This window comes from Vulpes lagopus, chromosome 5 (assembly GCF_018345385.1).
Source record: "Vulpes lagopus strain Blue_001 chromosome 5, ASM1834538v1, whole genome shotgun sequence".
NCBI classification, from domain to species: Eukaryota; Metazoa; Chordata; class Mammalia; order Carnivora; family Canidae; genus Vulpes; species Vulpes lagopus.
In genome coordinates this window covers 60183371-60205136 of record NC_054828.1, presented here as the reverse complement: position 1 = coordinate 60205136, position 21766 = coordinate 60183371, and the positions used below count along the sequence as shown (strand labels likewise).

The following is a 21766-nucleotide window of genomic DNA, read 5'->3' as shown; positions in this document are numbered from 1 at the left end:
CCAATTCGTCTTTATTTTCTTGCTCAAATCTTCCCAACTTTGGCTATTGGGAGCTGTCTCTTTCAACTGGTTCTTGTGTCCTTTTGAATACTCATCATTGAAGGGTTCATTTTTTTGGTATTTTGGTAGAGTTTTTCTGTTCACTTTTTTAAATACTTCCTTATTTCCTGGCACTACAAGATGTTCCAGGTCCATTCTGTACATTTTCTGACCCAGTCCTAGAAGCAGCTGTTTCTCCAAGGAACCCTGGTTTCTTCTGTTGGAGAATGATATTAGGAACCACGATGAGGGAGCTAGATGTAGCCTATATTTTTTGACCTAATGATTCATCATAAGTATTTTCTGTGTGAATAAACACTTTAAATTACCATTTTTTGAACTGCATAATATTCCACTGTAAAATAAACCATAATATCATGTATTGATGGATATTTATATTATTTCTAGCTGTCTTGGTATTTTAAACAAAGCTAGAATAAACTTTCTTCCATCAAAATCATCATGCTTATGACTATTTCCTTAGGATAAAGTCCTCAAATTGGAAATTGTGAGTTTGGGGCTTTTGGTGCATATTATGAGGCTTCCAAAGTCCTACTTACAGAGAATGAATCCCCTTCCCCACTGCATATCAGGTATCTATCATTATTGGTTTTCTATTTTTTTATCATTTCTTAATGGATAAAACTTACTCTGTAGTGGTAATTGATCCCTAACTAAAATGAACAATTATTTGCCACTTGAATTCCCTTTCAAAAATTTTTTTCTATTCTGGTAAAATTTTTTTTTAATTAATATGCAACAGTGTTTGTGTACTAACAAAATTAACTCTCTGTCTATATACATATATACATATTTAACTATCTTTCACAGTTTGTCATTTGTCTTCTAACTTGGTTTATGGCATATTTGTTTTTAAACAATAACTTTCCATATTCCATATTCTATGGTTTAAACTAATTTATAGATTTTTCCCCTAAGCCACATTTACATTTTATAATTTTGATCACAGACTTATAAAAAATGTGTTTACTTTCACATTTTTGCATTATGTGAGCCAATCTAAAAAAGAGCTGATGATGTATTATTGATTCTGACACACTCATGAAAGAACAGATTATGCTTCTATTAAAACTTACATTTTATGACAGGTTTGTCAGGTTTAATTTATGACTCATACACATTTCTGGCTCAGTAGCCACAAATTATCTCCCTTTGAATCTTTATGATATACTACATTTTCTTGCCAGAACATTTTTTCACACATCTTAATATTTATCAAAAATAAATAAATATATGCAAAAAACAGAAAATATACACTAACAAGTGATAAATAAGAATCATCATTTTTTTAAAGATTTTATTTATTTATTCATGAGAGACAGAGAGAGAGAGAGGCAGAGACATAGGCAGAGGGAGAAGCAGGCTTCATGCAGGGAGCCTGACATGGGACTCAATCCCAGGACTCCAGGATCACGCCCTGGGCTGAAGGTGGCACCACACCGCTGAGCCACCCAGGGATCCCAGAATCATCATTTTTTAAAGCAATTCCAAATACAGGCGACCCTTAAACAATATGGGCTTGGACTGCAGAGCTCTACGTATATGTAGATTATATACAGATAATCTATACTGTGAATATTTTTTCCTCTTCCTTATTATTTTCTTAATATTTTTTCTCTATATAAGGATACCTTATATAATACATATGTCATACAAAATATGTGTTAACTGACTATGTCATCAGTAAGGCTTCTGGCCAATACTAGGCTATTAGTAGTTACCTTCTGGGGAAGTCTTAAGTTACGTGCTAAGTTTTGACCACATGGGGGTCAGCCCCCCAATTCCGAGGTAGCTCAAAGGTCAATTCTATCTCCACTTCCTTATCTCTCATTCTAGTTTCATATCTTTATAAATATATTTTTCTCATTTTCAGAAAAGGATACAATATAGACATTCATGCTGTCATGTTAATTTGTGTCATATTGGAATTTTCTGAATATTAGAAACAGGCACATACCAAAAAGAAAGAAAAAGAAACTGATGAAGCCATCTTCCTTTCAGTGGCATTAGTGAAAGGGAAGAAAAAATACAGACACTCCTAATACTTCTAATATTAGGAATTAAAAGGGTGGGATTGAGGTAGAGCTGGCTGAGAACACTCTAGTCATGTGCTGAGACACGATAGTGGAAAGATACGGTATTTTCAGGAAATGGAAGGAAGGTAGGCAGGGGCCAGACCATACAGGCCATCTAATCTTATTAGGGATTTAGGTCCTCAACCTAAAGGTGAAGTCACACATAAGTGACTTATTCAGGTTTATTGTCTTACTCTTATTCTATCCTCTGAGTGATACAGAGAATGGATTGAAGGAAAGTACAAAGTCCTGAAGTCTGGAGTTGAGTCGTCAATGGTCTGGGCAATATGTGATGGCAGCTTGATATGCAGCAGTGGGGTGGTAATTGGAGGTGAGGAAATGGATCTGAGGTAGAGTTGGACAATGCTTATGGATTGACTAGAAAAAGGAAATGAGGGTGAAGGATGGATGGTACTACTTATCATGAGATAGGAAACATTAAGAGAGGAAGTGTGCTACGTAGCATGTTTTACTTTTAGCTTTGCAACCCTTTGAAATATCCAAAAAGACATGTTGTCATTGGAGCTCAGGCACAAGGTCTGAACTGAGGTTATATAATGAGCATGACTAACATGTAGATAATAACTGAATCCAAGTGTGCTGGTGGGGTTGCCTAAGGAAAGAATATAAAGCAACAGTTCTCAACCAGGGTTAGGGGGAATTACTATTTTACCCCTCAGGGGACATTCAAAAATGTCTAAAGACATTACTGGTTGTCACAAATGGGTCATCTCATGAAGAGAAGACAGTGATCCTGCTGAACATCCTACAATGCACAAGACAGGCCCCCGCACCAAAGGTTATTACCTAAACCAAAATGTCAATAGTGCCAAAGCTTGAGAAATGTGACATACAGTGTGATGAAATAAGGGCTTTTAGGAAATCAGCCCAAAGATGAAGTTGGGTCAGGAACAGAGCCTGGGTCAGGAGCAACCATAGAAGGAGGAACACTGGGAGTGCCTGGTACCAGGAACTTCAGGACAAGAGAATTCTCAAAGACACAGGCAACAAACAGCGTCAAATGCTGCTGTTGCAAAATCAAGTACTGTACTAGTTCAGAGTCTAAGTCATGCAGAAAATATTTTTAAAATAATTTCCCCTACAGTATGTTCAAAGCTGTACTATTTTTCAGCAGGCCACAGATTAGACATACATTTATAGAAAGAGCAATGGAATTTTTGCATCACTTTTCATTAATCCCCAATTTGGGTCACCTTCCTGAATTCTTCTATTTCTCAGATGCTAACCTCACAGGGGAGGGACCCACTGCTGTTTTACAAGGAGCAAGATTAGGGAAGGAGAAGGCAGGGAATTTGGGAGGAGAAAGGATGAATGACTATAGGTTTTCTAAGCAAGCCCCATTTACAAAAATATGAAGTGTTCCAAATGATCATTTCAAGTTTTATTTGGAATTCATATGCATCTTCCCTCAGTCACAACGTCAAAAAAGCTAAGTTGAAGGGGTAGCTACAAGGGCTGTTTTGCCTGTATTAACTGCTAACACTGATGAGAACCCAAGCTGTAGAAAGCCAGGAGTTTATTAGGAGGTTCAGGAGGGTCTGAAAAATATCTCCCGTCTTTTCCTTTCTTGGGAAAACCCTCAATCCCAATATTCAAAAATTAATCTGTTCATCAAATACTTACTGAAAACTGAAATAGGTATTTGTTGAGCGTCTGTGTCCCCCACTAAATAAATGCTAAGCTCCATGACTGCAAGTACCATGTCTATTCTGCTCTCCTGTAGGCTAAGAAAATGCCATTACTCCCTGGCATCCAGGAAATAATAATTGATTAATGAATGTATAATGAACCAATGAATGAATATATTTCTATTTTTAAAATGATGTTTGTGTACTCTAATGTATTTCAGAAGGGTGAATTTTTATGCAGAATTACCATATAAACATTTTAGAAAGTAGCCTGGTAGTGTGAAAAATGATATTTTGATGCAGAAAGGTCACCCATAAATAGGCCAGTCCTGCCTGAGAGCCTACCCTTGAGGTCGGCCTTGTTCAAATGGTACCTATACATTTATAGTAATATTTCTCCTCCTCCTTTTCAGATATTAAAACAACTCTTTTTGCCATGGCTGCGGAAGTGGTGATGCTTGCAAGCACAGCTCAAGCTAACAAACAGTTTTAACATTTAGGGAGCAAGAGTGTATCCCTTTAATAATAATAAAGGGGAATCTTCCAGAGAGGCAAGTTTTTGAAATGTACAAAACCTACTAAAGGGATTAATGTATTATCATAAACAATTTCATGCAAAGAAACTTTCACTGTGGACTTCAAAGAGGAAAGGAATGAAGACAAGAAAAGTGGGTCAGGTGGAGAGGACTTATCTTGTTTTGTTTTTGTTTTTGTTTTATTTAAAGATTTTATTTATTTATTCATGAGAGACACAGAGAGAGAGAGAGAGAGAGAGAGAGAGAGAGGCAGAGACATAGAGATAGAAGCAGGCTCCATGCAGGGAGCCTGATGTGGGACTCGATCCTGGGACTCCAGGATCACTCCCTGGGCCAAAGGCAGGTGCTAAACCACTGAGCCACAGAGGGATCCCCCGGAGAGGACTTTTCTTATTAAAACAGATAGTCATAGGTGGGCATTTTACAGTGAACTCAAGCATGAGGCCTTTGTAACATGCTTTTCTTATGGCTAAACAGTGCCACTTAGACCGAAGCATGATATTGGAGAATGAAAGCCACTTTTCTACAGAAAACAGGCAGGAAGAACTAAGTACCCTGTAGGAAGCCAGGCCATCAAGATATCAATTAAAGAAGAAAACAGATTTTTAAAAACTGCAAACACACACTTCAATGAGCCAGTAAATGCGTGGGGTTCCAGGACTGTCAGACACTCAAGGCACTAATACAAAGGTCCATCTGAAAACAAAAAGAAGAAAACAATAATATCCGGATTACACAGAGGTGAATAAGGTTTAATCAATAACACAATTTTATTCTGGAGTTTGCTATTCAATGTTGCTTTAAGTTTTACATCATTGAGTTTACAATTTGTACTTAGTAGCTGGTAGGTATCCTGTGTATTTTAGTCACTCACATGCACACATATCCACACCATAAAGGGGCACTCCATCACACTCCACTTAGACTACTGTCCTCCTGGAGAAATCTGTGATCAATCTTAGAAGCTGTAGACAGTGATGTTCCCAACCGGAAACAGAATAATATAATTTACAATGGTACTTGTAAGAGCTAACAATACTGGGTACACACTATTTGCTAGAGGCTACACATATGTCTTATCTAGTCCTCACAACACCTATGATGGAGGGAGGTATTCTACTCGGACTCCTTCTACACAAGAGGAAGAGTAAGGCACGAAGTGGTTAAATAACTTACCAAGCCTGTACGTTCAGAGCCAGAATTTAGCCTATCTGCTCTTCTTAAAGTTCCATAAAGTGACAACAAACATAGCAACATGGATTTCACGAAGTGTGGGATGAGCACTAAGCTTCTCCCTGCATGTTCTGATCTCCTATTTCCATTTCATTCTCAACACGCCATGTTCTTTTCTTGGGCGTCTACATGCTCTTCTGGAATAACCGCATCCATTTCCATGGCTTTAGTTTTGCCTCGAAGTTGAAGATTCTAACTCTAGGTCCAGCCCAGAGAGCCCTTCTCTACAGCCACAGGCAAGAAGACGTGCTGATGTGGATGTCACTCTGCTACCTGAAGCCAGACACAAAAACTGAACTCAACACCTCCAACCAACCTGCCCCCCAATCTACTTTCCTTCCTCTCTCTCCTGCCCCAGGAGATGTCCCAGTCTTTCTCTCAATGCCTAAGGCAGAAATGTGGGCGTGATCCTGGACTCCTCTCTTATCCCTCAAGCCTTACATGTGACCTACCCAATGAAAAATTCTCGAGATTCACCTCCAGATAACTCCTCCATCAGGCAATCTTCTGTCCACGCCCCTGCCATTGGCTTGGGCAGGCCCATTCCAACAGCCTCCCAACTGTTATCCCTCCTTGGGATCCCACAGACCCTTGGGTTCTCCATTGGGCTGCCAAAGTGATTTCTTAAAAGAACAAATCATGATTTTTACTAATTCACGTATTTGGTCGTTTTGTTTCGTTAACACCTTCTATGTGCCAGGTACAATTCTAGCGAGTGAAAATACAACAGTGAGCAAGGGACAAAAAAGGCATCATGGAGCTTTACATTCTAAGGGAGAGAGACCAACTGACACTAAAACAAAATGTGAGAAAGAGAGAGAGAGTGAGAGTGTTAGATAAGAGCTTACTACTCTGGTGCGGAATCTTACCACTCCCTCATTCACACACACCCTCGACTTCATCCCTTTTGAGCTACTTTTGATTTCCCAAATATGCCATGTTCCCAAATCCGGGCATCTGCCCATGCTGTTCTACTTAACATTCTCTCCCCTGCCCTTTTCACCATGCGAACTCCTACCTACCTTTAGCAAGACTTCCCTGATCTCCCCAGTTCTGGTTTTGTCACCCATCACTGAGCTCCCAAAGCAACTTCAACTTCCCCTTTACCACTTGCTTCCCCTTTTCCACCGTTATTGCAGTTATTCATCCGTCTTCCCTCTATTTCATAAGTGCTTAGAGAGCAGAGGATGTGTGCTCTGATGACGACATAGGTATTTGTATCAAAGCTGCCATAAAAAAAATACCACAGGGATCCCTGGGTGGCGCAGCAGTTTGGAGCCCGCCTTTGGCCCAGGGCGCGATCCTGGAGACCCAGGATCAAGTCCCACATCGGGTTCCAGTGCAAGGAGCCTGCTTCTCCCTCTGCCTGTGTCTCTGCTTCTCTCTCTCTCTCTCTCTCTCTCTCTCTCTCTCTCATAAATAAATAAAAATTAAAAAAAAAAATACCACAGACCAGGCGGCTTAAACAACAGAAATTTATTTCTCACAGTTCTGGAGGCTAGAAGTCCAAGATCTAAGTGTCAGTTGGCTTGATTTCTTCAGAGGCCTCTCCTTGGGTTTGGGTGGGCATCTTCTTGCTGGGCCCGGTCTTTCCTCTGCATGCACATCCTTGGTGTTTCTTTGGGTGTCCAAATCACCTCTTCTCATAAGAACACCAGTTAAATTGGATTAGGGCTCACCCTAATGGCCTCATTTTAACTTATCCACGTCTTCAAAGGCCCTATCTCTAAATATAGTGATATGGGGGTCAGGGCTTCAACAATAAAGTTGAGGAGAACACAACTCGGCCTCTAACACTATTCTATAATCAACTCATGGCCAATCCTATTGTGCCTTAGCCCTAGCCATATCCCCATTCCCGTATTATTTTGAAAAAAATGCAAGATATCATATCTTTTAATCAGTAAATATTCCTTCAATGCATTTAGATAGACAATATATATACAGTCTTCTCATGGGGACAAAAGAGATGAGTCCTACTTAGCTCTCTGATTATTTCCTAACATCTTTTCAGGTTGGGAGGAACAACAGTATTTTAACAAAAAAATTCTCTCTTGCTGGAAAAGTTTCTCCTTTAAATAAATCATTTACAAAATAAACAAATGTTTTAAATCTTCAGTACGGTAGATCTCAGGCTACACTCTAATGATGGAGGTGGAAGTATCTATGGGTGTTTTTAGTTGAGATTTAATTTTTCTACATGCTGCTTCAGCCTACTGAAAGAAGAACTACGCATATATGTGTATGTGTGTGCCCACGAACTATTATGCCTAAAATGAAGGTAACAAATTTTCAAGGTGCATTTTTAGAATCCATGCAGGTTATTCCATGCCTCTTCAGTGAGATCCAAGAAACCAGGCTGTTTTCTCTTTTCATTATGGATGCTCTTTACAGCATCTCCACTCTCCGAACAGCTGTCATGGCAACATTCTCTTCTGTCAAGATGAGAAAGCGGCAAGGCTCATCCTCTTAATGCATGAATGAACCAGGGAGACTTCTGAATAACAGAGCTCCCCAGAGTTTGGATGACACCATTGCAAAATGCAGCTTCTGCAACGCAGTCTGCTTTCAAAGCAACACCTTCTCCATCCTGGCACTTCATAACGTGATGTTAAAATGAGGAAGACATGACAGAGAGGGACTTTATTTTTCGTCTGTGACTCTACATATTTTGGCCTTAAATAGCAAGCCGTAAAGTGACAATGAATAACATGAGCATTGGAAAACATTTGGAAGACACAGGATTTTAACAGCTCAAAGACAATTTTGTCCTTGCAAATGTTTGGGGAAATAAGATAACTGCTGCATTCCAGAAATAAGCTGAATATCATAAATTTTATCAGCAGAACTCTTGAAAGTGGAATAAATGGCCTTGAGTAAGAGTTCTACAAATGAAACGTGTAGGTGTACTTACATCGTTGTTGTGTTGTTGTTGTTTTAACTAAAATGTAACTTAAAAACAGTTTAGATTTACAGAAAAATTATGAAGACACTGAGTTTCTATAGCCCCAGATTATTAACACCCTACACAAGTATTAGCTATAATTAATGGACCAATATAATATTAACTGAAGTCCCTACCTTTTTCAGATTTTCTTTGTTTTTACCTAAGACTCTTTTCTGTCCAGGATTCCACCCAAGATAACACATTTCATTTAGTTGTAATGTCTGAGGCTCCTCTTGCCTCTAACTATTTCCTAGACTTCCTCTGTTTTTGTAGAATGTCCCTCAACCAAGATTTGTTTGGTAAGACTGGACTTATGGGTTTGGGGAGGGGACCATAGGAGTAAAGTGCATTTTCATCACATGTCAACAGTGGATAATATCAACACCACTTATCACTGTTACTGCCCATCTTGATCATGTGGCTAAGGTATGTTTGTAATGACTGCAACCACCATAAAGTTAATTTTTCTTCCTTTCCATAATATACTCTTTGGAACAAAATCACTATGCACTTCCTACACTTAAGGAGCAGAGAGTCATATTCCACCTTCTTGAGGGTAAAATATCTAGATAAATACCTCAAATTCTGCAGAGATTGTCTCTTCTGCCCCATGATTTTATTTTCTGTATGGCTGTGTGCTACAGATTGTTACCCATTTATCTGCTGAAAGACATCTTTGTTTCTTGTAGAAAACAGAGAGTGGAGTCTATTTTTTTAAAGATTTTATTTATTTATTCATGAGAGATACAGAGACACAGAGAGGCAGAGACACAGGCAGAGGGAGAAGCAGGTTCCATGCAGGGAGCCCCATGCAGGACTCATCCAGGACTCTAGGACTACGCCCTGGGCCAAAGGCAGATGCTCAACCACTAAGCCACCCAGGTGACCCTCTATTTTTTTTAATCTACTCTGATAATCTCTTTTAATCGGCTAATTGGTATATTTAGTCCATTTAAAGTTGATTATAGTCACATTTAAAGCTGATTATACAGTTGAATTAATTTCTACCATGTTTTCGTCTGTTTTCTATTCATTATATTTTTTTCTCTTTGTTCCATTCCCCCTCTTCTGCCTTCCATTATATTAATGAGCATTTTACATGATACTACTTTTCACCTCTCTCAGCATATCAATTATAATTCTAAATTTTTTTTAGCGGTTGCCATAGAGTTTGCAATATGCATTTTAGACTAATCCAAGCCCCCCTTCAAATAACACTATGCCATGCCATGTACAGTGCCTGGACCCTATAATAAAGTACTGTCAATCCCACCTCCTGTCTCTATGACACTATTGTCATTCTTTTTACTTCTCCATAGGCTGTAATCATCTAATACATCATTAATAGTATTAAGCAAATAGTTTTCTTAATTTTAAAAAAACAAGAGATTTTCTTTTACCTTCATTTACTCCTTCTCTGGGGTACTTCCCCTCTTTATGTAGATTCAAACTTCCAAACTCTTTCATTTTCCTTTGTTTTGAAAAATTACTCAACATTTCATGAAGGGCAGGTCTGCTGGTAATGAAGGCCCTTAGCTTCACTTATCTGAGGAAGTATTTCTCCTTCACTTTTGAAGGATCATTTCTCTAGATGTAGACTCAAGGTTGGCAGGGCATTTTCCTTTTGACATTTTAAATATTTCACTCCACCTATGCGGTTTCTGATGAGAGATCCATTGTAGGTCTTATTCTTGTACTTTTTTTTTTCCTAAGATTTTATTTACTTATTTGAGAGAGAGAAAGAGAGAGAGCATGAGCTGGGGAAGGGGCAGAGGGAGAAGACTCCTTGCTAAGCAGGAATCCAACGCCAGACTCAATGCCAGGACTCCAGGATCATGACCTGATCCAAGGCAAACACTTAACCACCTGAGCCACACAAGAGCCCTGTTATTGTTCTTCTAAAGGTAAAGTCTCCCTATCCCTACCCTGGCCCTATGGTTTCTTTCAAGATTTTCTCTTTGTCTTTGGTTTTCTGCAGTTTGAATATCATATACCTAGGTATAGATTTTCCAGTACTTATACTGCTTGGTGTTTTCTGAGCTTCCTGAATTTGAGGCGAGGTGTCTGTCATTAGTTCTAGAAAATCACCAATCATAATCACCTCAAAGATTTCTTCTGTTCCATTCTCTCTTTTTTCTTCTTCTGATATTCTAATTATATGTATGCTTCACCTTCTGAAATTGTAGCAGAGGTATTGAGTGTTCTGTTCTGGGTTATCTTTATTATCTTTTTGTATCTCAGTGTGAGAAGGGTCTACTGACCTATCTTCAAACTCACTGAGACTTTCTCAGTCTGATGAGAAACAGATGAGCCCATCAAAGGTATTCTTCATTTCTGCTACTGTGTTTCCTATTTCTGGCATTTGTTTTTGATTCTTTCTTATATTTTCCATCTCTCTGCTTATATTACCTATCTGTTCTTTCACGTGGTATATAACATAACATTTGTAGACAAATTAGTCCAAAACCTACGAATCATAGTTATTTTAAATTCCCTGTCTAATCTTCCAAAACCTGTGTCACATCTAAGTGTGGTTCTGATGCTTGCTTTGTCTCTTTAGATTGTGTTTTTCCTTGCCTTTTAGCATGGCTTGTAATTTTTTGTTGAAAGCCAGACATGATATATTAGACAACAGGACCTGAGGTAAATAAGACTTTTATGTGAACCTAGCTAGGAGACGCACTGTTTAATGTTTGCTGTAAATACAGGTGCCAGAAGTGTAAAATTCCTCTAGTGTCCTTATGAGGTGTCTCCTATTATCTTTGAGCTTTCCCAGGAATACTTCCTTGGATAGAGTCTGTATCCTGCAGCTCTTTCAGCTGTAATCTACTGTTACAAGAGAGCTCTGTTGGTGTGATGGTAAGAAGTGGGGAAGGGGAAGTATTCTAGAATCTTATGATTAAATCTCAGTCTTTTAGTGGGCTTGTGTTGCTGTGTTGTGACCCTTACAAGTGTTTCTTAGCTTTTCTCCTTCCCCCTTAGGGGATACAGAAAAGCTAGAGAGAACTTGAGTCAGAGAAATACCCTTTCACTAAGTGGTAGAAGACTGGTATAGTCATGTCCCCTGGAGAATAGACCTTTATTCTAGAGAATGCTCTGGGAGGATTTCACAATGGTTATTTTTTTTCTCTCTCCTTGCCAGAGTCAAGAGGAAGTCTTTCTTGGCTCTTTATGTGAGAACTTGATGGGGTTCCTAGAAGCAAAATCCATATAAGTGTGAGACCCCTTCTGAAACTGAAACTGTTGTGACCAGGAATTTCTCAATATTAAGCTAAACAACACTCAGCCTCCAGTAATTCTTCAAAATCACGATTTCTGCTGTCCCCACCCTCCCCAGGTTGTGACTCCTTCCACTTCAGCTTCAGGCAGGTAAAAATTATTTGTGACTGCCTGGATTTACATCTCTCCAGATTTCAGTGGCATTTATTCTGTGACTACCGACGAATCCAAGAAAAGTCACTGATCTCAGTTTGTTCAACTTTTTCTGATTGTAAGAACAGGAGTGAGGACTTCCAAGCTCTTTATATGTTAGAGTTCCTTACATTCTTTTCACACTCATATTTTACTGTTTTTTATTAGAGAACATAAATGTTTGGCTGGAAAGTATTTATTGAAGACTTATGACAAGCATACTATAGCACCAGGTACACTGGAAGATAAAAATTCATTCACTCTGGGTACGTGGATGGTGGAGTCAGTTAGGCTTCTGACTCTTAGTTTCAACCCAGGTCATGATCTCAAGGTCACAAGATCAAGCCCTATGTCAGGCTCCACACTCAGTGCAGAGTCTGCTTAAGACTCCCTCTTCCTCTCCCGCTGCCCCTCCCCTGCTCCCTCTCTCTCTAAAATAAATAAATAAATCTTTCAAAAAACATGCATTCATTTAACAAATATTTACTAAGCACTAAGTAGGCCATGTAGGGATATGTGATAGCAGAAAGCTATGGTCCCAGCTCTCAGAGACCTTACATTCTTGTTAGACAGGAAAAGTATGTACACACAAAAATAGTAACCTCAGCCTTTAAGAAGCTAATCAGAGTGACAAAACAAAATGTAATAGTCATAAAAAGCATCTATATTTGAGGAAAGAAACGGAATGGTGTGAGTTGAAGTATTCTGGGGCTTGTGCAGAAGTCAGAACATGAATAGAATTAAGGTTGTGAAGAAATGTCACTTTGATAAAGGGCACAGCAATGGCAAAGACTTGAAAGCAGTAATGAGGAGAACATGTTCCAGCACAGCCAATACAACACAATAGCATGTTCCATTACAGCTTGGCTGCAGCACAGCTTTTGTTGCAGAGTAGTATGAAAGAACAGCAAAAAAGTAGGCTAACACCCAAATCAGAAATGTGTTGTTCAACAAGATCCAACAAGAGGACCTTGTTACGACAACATCAGACCATGAGTGGATTGAAAACAAGCACTGTACTGGGACTCATGAAGATACCTAGCCTCTGCCATCCAGCTGTAGGTCCGTGGGCAAAAATCACTTCTCTCGGAGTCCTTTTTCTTCGTCTTTAGTTAAAAAAAAAAAAAAAAAAGTTCGATCAGTGAGTCATCTTCCCATCTAAACACCCTAAGATTCTGAGAGGGAATCTCTTCTACGTCACTCCAGATAAGTAGTAATCTAGTCTCTGGATGAGTCCACCAAATGACAGGAAGCTCACTGTTCTCTGAGGCAGCCAGCTCAACAGAACCAACCCTGGACAGTTAAGTTGATAGAATACTTTTGTTCATAACGACTTGAAATCTGTCTTTCCATAATCCACTCGGTTTAAAGTTTAAAATGAGCGCAGCTCTGCCCAACACACCAACACATCTTTCTGCAATGCTGAAATATTCTGTTTCTGCACTGCTCGATTCTATACCCACTACCCACATGCAGCCACTGCTCACTTGAAATATGGCTGCTTTGACTAGAGAATCGAAATTTTTGGGCACCTGGGTGGCTCAGTGGTTGAGCATCTGTCTTCGGCTCAGGTCATGATCCCAGGGTCCTGCATCAGGCTCCTCACAAGGAGCCTGCTTCTCCCTATGCCTATGTCTCTGCCTCTCTCGCTGTGTTTCTCATGAATAAATAAATACAATATTTAAAAAAAAGAAAGAAATGTTTATATTATTTAATTTTTTATTTAGTTTTTGCCTTATTTTAATTTAATTTAAATCGCCACATGTGGCCAATGGCTACAGTATTGGACTGCCTCGCTGTAAAGCAACCCGAATAAATATATTCCTTCCACATGACAGCTCCTCAAATATGTGTGATAGCTCATTGTTGGCCTGTCTCCTAAGCTTTTCTTTTCAGTTAATCACACTGTGATGCTCTAACCATTGCTCACATGGCATATTTTGTAGCCCCATGTTCTTACTGGCACATTCTAATTCACTCACACTCAGTTGAGGTCCACAGATGGTTTCTAGAAACACCCCCTGAATTTACATGTAAATCTGCTATGGGCATATGTGCATTTTTGATGGGAGACTTCCATGGCTGCCCTCAGAGTCTCAAAGGAATCCCTGACCCCCAAAAGGGCACTACAGTGAGAGGGGAAGATAAAAGAAAATGAGACACAATAGTAGCCTTAAAGTTAGCTCTGAAACATCACATAACTATTAAGAGGCTGAGTGAAAGCCGACCTTAGGACCCCCAGAGCCCAGTCTTAGTTCTATTTCAACACCACCTATGTATTTTCACGCAAAAGTTGCTTCAATTTCTTTCCAAAAAAAAAAAAAGCATCATTCTTCTTCTATAAACACAGTAACATGTAATTTTTATAAATCTACATGTCATGTAAAACTATGTTATTTTCAGGAGAACTACGGTTGGAAGTACTTTTTTAAGGCATGCTTTAACACCACCACCACCACCAAAAAAACTCTCTAGCTTATTCAGAGTCTTGGGATACTTATTTTATTTATTTATTTTTCTGACTGACATGACAACTTTAAAAAAAAAGGGGGGGGGGGAATGCACTTCAAACACTTCTTGCAGTCTGCTGAAGACATCTGCAATTCCCTGGGTTCAGATCTTGCTGCCTCCAGATTAGAAGAGCATGTTTTTAAAAGATTTTTGAACTCTGTATGGATTCATATTACTAAATCAAAGGGCCTACAGTCTGTCAAGTAATCTGACCTCTATTGACCAAAATCAAAACATCACAAGTCTGCCAGTGTTTATCCTGCTTTCAAAGAACTCCAGGAAACACCATCCTGTTACCTTAAATGGCAATTCATTCCAATGCCATTCAATAAAAGACCTGGTATAACATAACTCTAAACTAATTTTACAGATAGCATATTGCCTTTTCCCAGGGTATGTATCAAGGAAGAGTACTTCATCTATTTGGACAGCTGGGGCTTCTCTTCATCCTGACTTAATCTACGCATCAGAATTACGTAAGAAGACCCTATGGCATATTGAATATTCAAGTCTAGAGTTTTCCTAGATTCCAGGGTTTGAGGGCATTCTTTTTTCTTTGTCTTCTTTTCCTCTCTTATTTAAATATTAAACAAGCAACTGCAGTGGCTACAATATAAACATTTTAAACAAACGAAAAAGAATACCCCATCCCGACATTACGCCATACCTGTAGGTTAGTTTTTTTAATACAACAATTGACTACAAGGGGGGATCCCTGGGTGGCGCAGCGGTTTGGCGCCTGCCTTTGGCCCAGGGCGCGATCCTGGAGACCCGGGATCGAATCCCACGTCAGGCTCCTGGTGCATGGAGCCTGCTTCTCCCTCTGCCTGTGTCTCTGCCTCTCTCTCTATCTCTCTGTGACTATCATAAATAAATAAAAATTTAAAAAAAAATTAAAAAAAAAAAAACAATTGACTACAAGGCATGCAAGATTTGAATCTATCTTCTTGTAATTACATCTTTCTGCGCAAACTTTAGAACATCTATTTTTGTCTTCCCAGTTCTAAAGAAAGAAATAACCATGAGACATGAACAAAAGTCCCTCTAAATCATCATGAGTAGCAGAACTTGGAGTCAGTCTGACCAATGGAGTCTGGAGTTGGCTCTTAAGAACCGTGCTGTGAGTACCTTAGAATCTCCCACTCAGATGATTATTTTACTATGAAAGACCACAGAACCTGGCTTCATCTCAACACCTACAATACTGCTTCCCTGGACCATATCTCCATGACCCCCCATCAGATCCCATCTCCCTACTCTGCCCTTGACCTCTTTTACTTTCAACCCAGCAGCCAGAGAGATGCTTTCAAAACACTAATCAGGTCATGTTATTCCCATTGCCCTCAAGGAAGAAGCCAAGATCCTTACTATGACCCATAAAGATGCCTCATTCCTTCAAGTCTTTACTCAAATGTCACCTTCTCCATGCACTGACCCATTTAAATCTCAACCCTTATTTCCAACACACATACATTCCTTATTTCCTTGCCTGGTATACTGTTTTCTTTTTTTTTAAGATTCTTATTTATTTATTTGAAAGAGCCAGAGAGAAAGGACAAGCAGGGGGAGGGGCAGAGGGAGAGAGAAGCAGACTCCCCACTGAGCAGGGAGCCTGACACAGATTTTGATCCCAGGACCTGGGATCATGACCTGAGCTGAAGGCAGCTACTTAACCAACTGAGCTACCCAGAGGCCCTGTACTGTTTTTCTTCAGTACTTAAAACTATCTAACGTATTCAAGACATTACTTATTCATCTTATTTGTTGACTTATTTATGTATCTCCCCCAACTAGAATATAAGCTTCATGAAGGCAGGGATTTGCAGATCTAGAATGCTGTTTTGCATTCAATAAGTAGTTGCTGCATAAATCTAAACAACAGGTTCATACACAGGATGAGTGAAAAGGTAAAGCAAAAATGATCATAATTTTGACATTGTCTAAATTCAAATCCTCATTTAAATACTGATATTCTCTGGCATTTTTAAAACATAGAAATGTAATTTTTAGTTATAAAGTAGTCAAAATGCTCATAAAAAATCAAAATGAAGCCTTAACAAAGAATCTCATATATAGTTAAGAACTCAAAAATCACTGGGATGTCTGGGTTAGTCTGTTAAGCATCTGTCTCTTGGTTTTTGACTCAGGTGGTGATCTTAGGATCACTGGATTGAGCTCCATACTGGGTTACGCTGAACATAGAGTCGGCTTGGGATTTTCTCTCTCTCCCTTTGCCCCTCCTTACTCACTCATGCTCTCTCTCTCAAAAAACAAAACAAAAATAGGGCAGCCCCGGTGGCCCAGCGGTTTGGCGCCACCTTCAGCCCGAGGTATGGTCCTGGAGATCGGGGATCGAGTCCCACATTGGGCTCCCTGCACGGAGCCTGCTTCTCCCTCCGCCTGTCTCTCTCTTTCTCTCTCTCTTTCTCTCATGAATAAAATTTAAAAAAACAAAAATAAATAATTCAACAATTGTTTTTTATTATTGATTCTTAATACAGACTTTCATTAGCATAGATTCTTGAAAAGTGCAATCACCTGTCATAGAGAGAGACATACATATTAAGTTCCTAATAAAGTATAATCTTCAGAGCCCATCATTTGCTAAAGCCTCTTCCAAAACATGAAAGAGTCCTCAAATTATATTCACATGGCCATAGGTTTTTGTAAAATTCGTAAAAATAAGATCTTTAACTGCATCTGTTGTGACTGCTGTTGCCTTCCACTCCACTTTCCCTTTCATCAGGCTTTCCCTTATATTGAGTGACCCTGTAGTAGCCATGGACATTTTTTGGATTCCAGCAAGGGCAAATTTTATTTTAGTTTACTTTATATTTTAGTTTACTTCAGTTTACATATGGACCTTGAGGTCTCTTCCAAAGACAGTGGCAGACTAGAAATGGTCAGGAACATTCCTACTGCCCATCATTCCAATTCACCCTTGGTAGTAGAGGACTAACAAGATTTGAAATGTACAGAACCAAGAGCTAATATGTAGCCAATTCTTCCAATCATCAGGTGTCCAAAATTGTAAGCAAAGGATTCAATTTAGCTTTCATTAGTCTAACTAAATGGAAAGAATCCTGTGCCTGGAATATATTCAGTAATAGAATATATTCAATTACAAACACAACAAACTTGTACCCATACTACAAATAGCAAATATGTGTGTGTATGAACTTTCAAGTTTTATGAAACCCAGCTATTAATAATAAAACGAAATCCCCACCTACCATGTTAAAAAACTTAATTATCTTTCTTGTGCCTTTGTAGAAAATGTCACAAAATCAGTGTCATATGAAAAAAATAATCAAAGGGTAATCCAAAGGATATAATAAATATATAAGGGATAAAATATTACAGAAGAATGTCAGAATGTTAATTACTAAAAATGTTAATAAACATAATATGTACACTCTGTTCAAGGGTGAAATACTGACACCAGTTAGGGAGGCTATGCCAGTGATTTGAGGGGCACAAGACAGAGGTTTAGGCCAGGGCACCAGCGGGGGAGGTGGCAAAAAGTTGCAAAAGCATTTTGGTCTTTAGCAGCCAACAGACATATATAGTGATGCATTCTGAGGCAATCAGAGCAAAGCTGTTATGAGCCAAGCCCTAGAGCCAGATTGATTCAAAGTTTGCCACATAGTAGATTATGGTGTTTATGGTATTAACCAATTTCAGAAAAAACTGTTACTCTTTTTTCCTCATCAAAACTATGTACTTTCATACCCAGTTTTGTATTCATAACTTTAGAATTCTATTTTAAAAGAATCCCCCCCCCAAAACAAAATACAATATAAAATACCACACACACCCCCAGACTCCACAAACCTTACATCTGCCTTTGCTCATAGATTTCTGTACATTTTAAATTCTGATGCAGGCTGCTTAATTTCCCACTAGAAAGATTACAGCAATTGACACTCCAGTTTCCTTAAAATTTCATCAACATTAGCTGTTATTATTCTTTCCAAATTTGGCCCATCTGATAGATGAAATTTTAATCTGTAATTCTTTGACTACTGGTAATGCTGAACATATCTCCATATATGTGTTGCCTATTTGCAAATCTTTCCTTATAGATGACCTGGTCCAGGTCCAATTTTTCTGCATTTTTCTACTAGAAAGGTAGTAGATTTGACTGGCACCCAATGCTCGATAACTGTCAAATATTGTTACTGTGTGTATGTATGCTCATCTTGCACATATATTTCATTTAAACATTTTAGTTCTAAAGGCCTTGTTTCTCCAACTACAGAATAAGTTCTTAATATAGGCAGGAAAGACCTTGATGAGCAGATACATATTGCAGTGTTTTATATACTATTTTATACCCCTTATCTAGCACAGAACCAAAGTATTTTTTAAATTTTAGTATAGTTGACACATAATATTACATCAGTTTCAGGTGCACAACATAGTGATTTGACAACTCTGTACATTGTGCTGTGCTCACCAAAAGCATAGCTACCATCTGTCATCATGCAACACCATTACAATACCATTGACTATATTCCCTGTGGTGTAACTTTCATCCCAATGACCTATTTATTCTATGACTGGAAACCTGTACACCCCACTCCCCTTCAACCAAAGCTTTTCAAATGAGTAGTATTTAAAAGAAAGTCAAAACCCGTAAACTACAACCACCACCACCACCACCATTACTATCACTACCACTTCTATAGTTTGAACAGCTAAATTCATTCACTCAATAGGAATTAAATACAAATGTCTCACTGGATGTATCACATGTCTGGCCAAAAGAATAATCCATTGTCATGCTTTTAAATGAACATCAGAAAATTCATGTCTTCATGATTTCCACTCACTCTCACTCCTCTTGAACTCTTCCAAACCTTCTCCATATTCTCTTATTTCTTTTTTGTCAGTCCTCAGAATCCTAAAACTCACACACACATAAATACATTCATGGTTTATGAACCACGAGCTAATGAGAACTTTGAGAAACAAATTTCTATGTTTTGAACTGAACATAAATTGTAGCTAATTCTGACCCCCACTGAGGCCTTTGAATATACTTAGATGATGATTGGAAATATAATTTCAGAAAGAGAAGCAGGTTGCTAATTACAAGGAACATCAATGGACAGCTCCCAGAGAAAGATTCCTCGATTTTGATGCAATTATGAAAAAACAAAATATAAACATGAACATTCCCAAATCTCCTATGCTTAGGATCGGGTCAAATTTTCATCAAGATACATCAGCAAGCCTACAAAATTTAAATTTCTTCAGGAGAAAAACATCTTAAGGCAAGTTCTGAAAGTCCATTAAGTTCTATAACATATCATTTTAACTCTATGTGTAACATAAATGTAGTAGGAAAGTAAACAAATGATTAAGCATACAGCTTGATGAATTTTCACAAAATGAGCACTCTATGGTCATCAGCCCCCAGATTATGAGACAGAGCCAAGAAGCTGAGGAGCCCTCATTGTGCCCATTCCACATCACTATACCTCCCCAAAGTACACCACTATTCTTATTTTTAACATTATGGTTTACTTTTGCCTATGTTTGAACTTCATATAAATGGGCATTATTCAATATATATATATATATATATTTTTTTTTTTGCATCAGGCTTCCTTATTTTCCTAATTATATTGTTCCAAATAATGATACAAATACTCAAATTGGGGACGCATGGGTGGCTCAGCGGTTGAGCGTCTGCCTTCGGCTCAGGGTGTGATCCTGGAGTCCCAGGATCGAGTCCTGCATCGGGCTCCCTGCGTGGAGTCTGCTTCTCCTTCTGCCTGTGTCTCTGCCTCTCTCTCTCTCTGTTTCTCATGAATAAATAAATAAAATTAAAAAAAACAAATACTCAAGTTGTGTAATACATCACTAAAGAATTCTTTCCTTTAGTCACTATAGTTATTTCCAGCAAGGGGCTCTTTTTTCAATAAAGTTTTATGTTTTTGACTTTAAATCCAAATCCAGAAACTATCTCAACAGAAGTTAATAAATAGATTCAACCAGGGGAGGGAGGGGAGAGGAGTGACTAGGATGATTTTTTGATAAAGTACATACTCATACATACAAAAAAGTAACTACCTTTTATGGCCCTAAAAAAAAAGGTAATAATAAAGCCCTATACTCTAAAATTTTTGAAAATTTGGGGCATCTTGGTGGCTCAATCAGTTGAACATCTGACTTGGTTTCAGTCAGGTCATGATCTCAGGGTAGTAGGATGGAGCCTCATGTTGTCTGGCTCTGGGCTCAGTGGGGAGTCTGCTTGAGATTCTCTCCCTCTCCCTTTCCCCTACCTCCCCCCTTCAAATAAATAAATCTTTAAAATTTTTGAAAGTTTGATTTGAAAGCAATTCTATACTACCCTGTGACCCAGCAATTACACTACTAGGTATTTTTCCAAAGGATACAAAAATATGGATTTGAAGGAGCACATGCACCTCCATGTTTATAGCAGCAATATCAACAATAGCCAAACTGTGGAAAGAGCCCAAATGTCCATTGACTGATGAATGGATAAAAAGATGTGGTGTATCACACACACACACACACACACACACACAAAATGGACTATTACTCAGCCATCAAAAGTAATGAAATCTTGCCATTTGCAACAACGCGGATGGAACTAGAATATAGTATGTTAAATGAAGTAAGTCTGTCAGAGAAAGACAAATACCATATGTTTTCACTCATACGTGGAATTTAAGAAACAAAACAGATGAACATAAGAGAAGGAAAGGAAAAATAAGATACAAATTGAGAGGGAGGCAAACCATAAGAGGCTCTTGATTGTAGAGAACAAACTGAAGGTTGCTGGACAGGAGGTGAGCAGGGGATGGGGTAATTGGGTGATGGGCATTAAGGAGGGCATTTGGGATGAGCATTCTATGTGATGAATCACTGAATTCTACTCCTGAAACTAATACTGTACCAATGTGTTAAAAAAATAATACTATACCATGTATTAACTAACTTGAATTTAAATAAAATCTTATAGGATAAATAAATAAAAGTAAAAGCAATTCTATAGAAATGAACTGTAGAAGCTTCTGAATTGCAGATCAAATCATACACCTGTATCAAAATCACATCATTTTGATTTACCTATTTTTAATTATGCAATTTGAAACAACCACTCCTTGTCCCCCATCAGCCTCTGTCCTGGGCAATTATGCTAACAGCTCCAATCTTCCCCAAACTGGTCATATTTTTCCCAAAGAGGCAATGTTTCTGTAAGGGCTTCCGCGCTCCATGCATCACACTTCAGCATTCCTTTCTTTCATCTGTCTCAGACCAGCTGTTTTCTATTTTTCCCCAACCATTAAACGTTACTAGATTAAAGCC

General features: G+C 38.5%; 1 protein-coding gene and 1 long non-coding RNA gene across 6 annotated transcripts in view; both read right to left on the bottom strand.

The window, feature by feature from the left end:
• GRIP1 (glutamate receptor interacting protein 1) overlaps positions 1-21766 on the bottom strand; it is a 655025-nt gene that overhangs the window by 541490 nt on the left and 91769 nt on the right. The window lies entirely within an intron of this gene.
• Positions 4565-13159, bottom strand: LOC121490768. The gene is made up of 3 exons (XR_005987767.1): positions 12950-13159; positions 5497-5826; positions 4565-5016 (listed from the first exon to the last, which is right to left on the bottom strand). It is a non-coding gene; the product is annotated as an uncharacterized LOC121490768 (long non-coding RNA).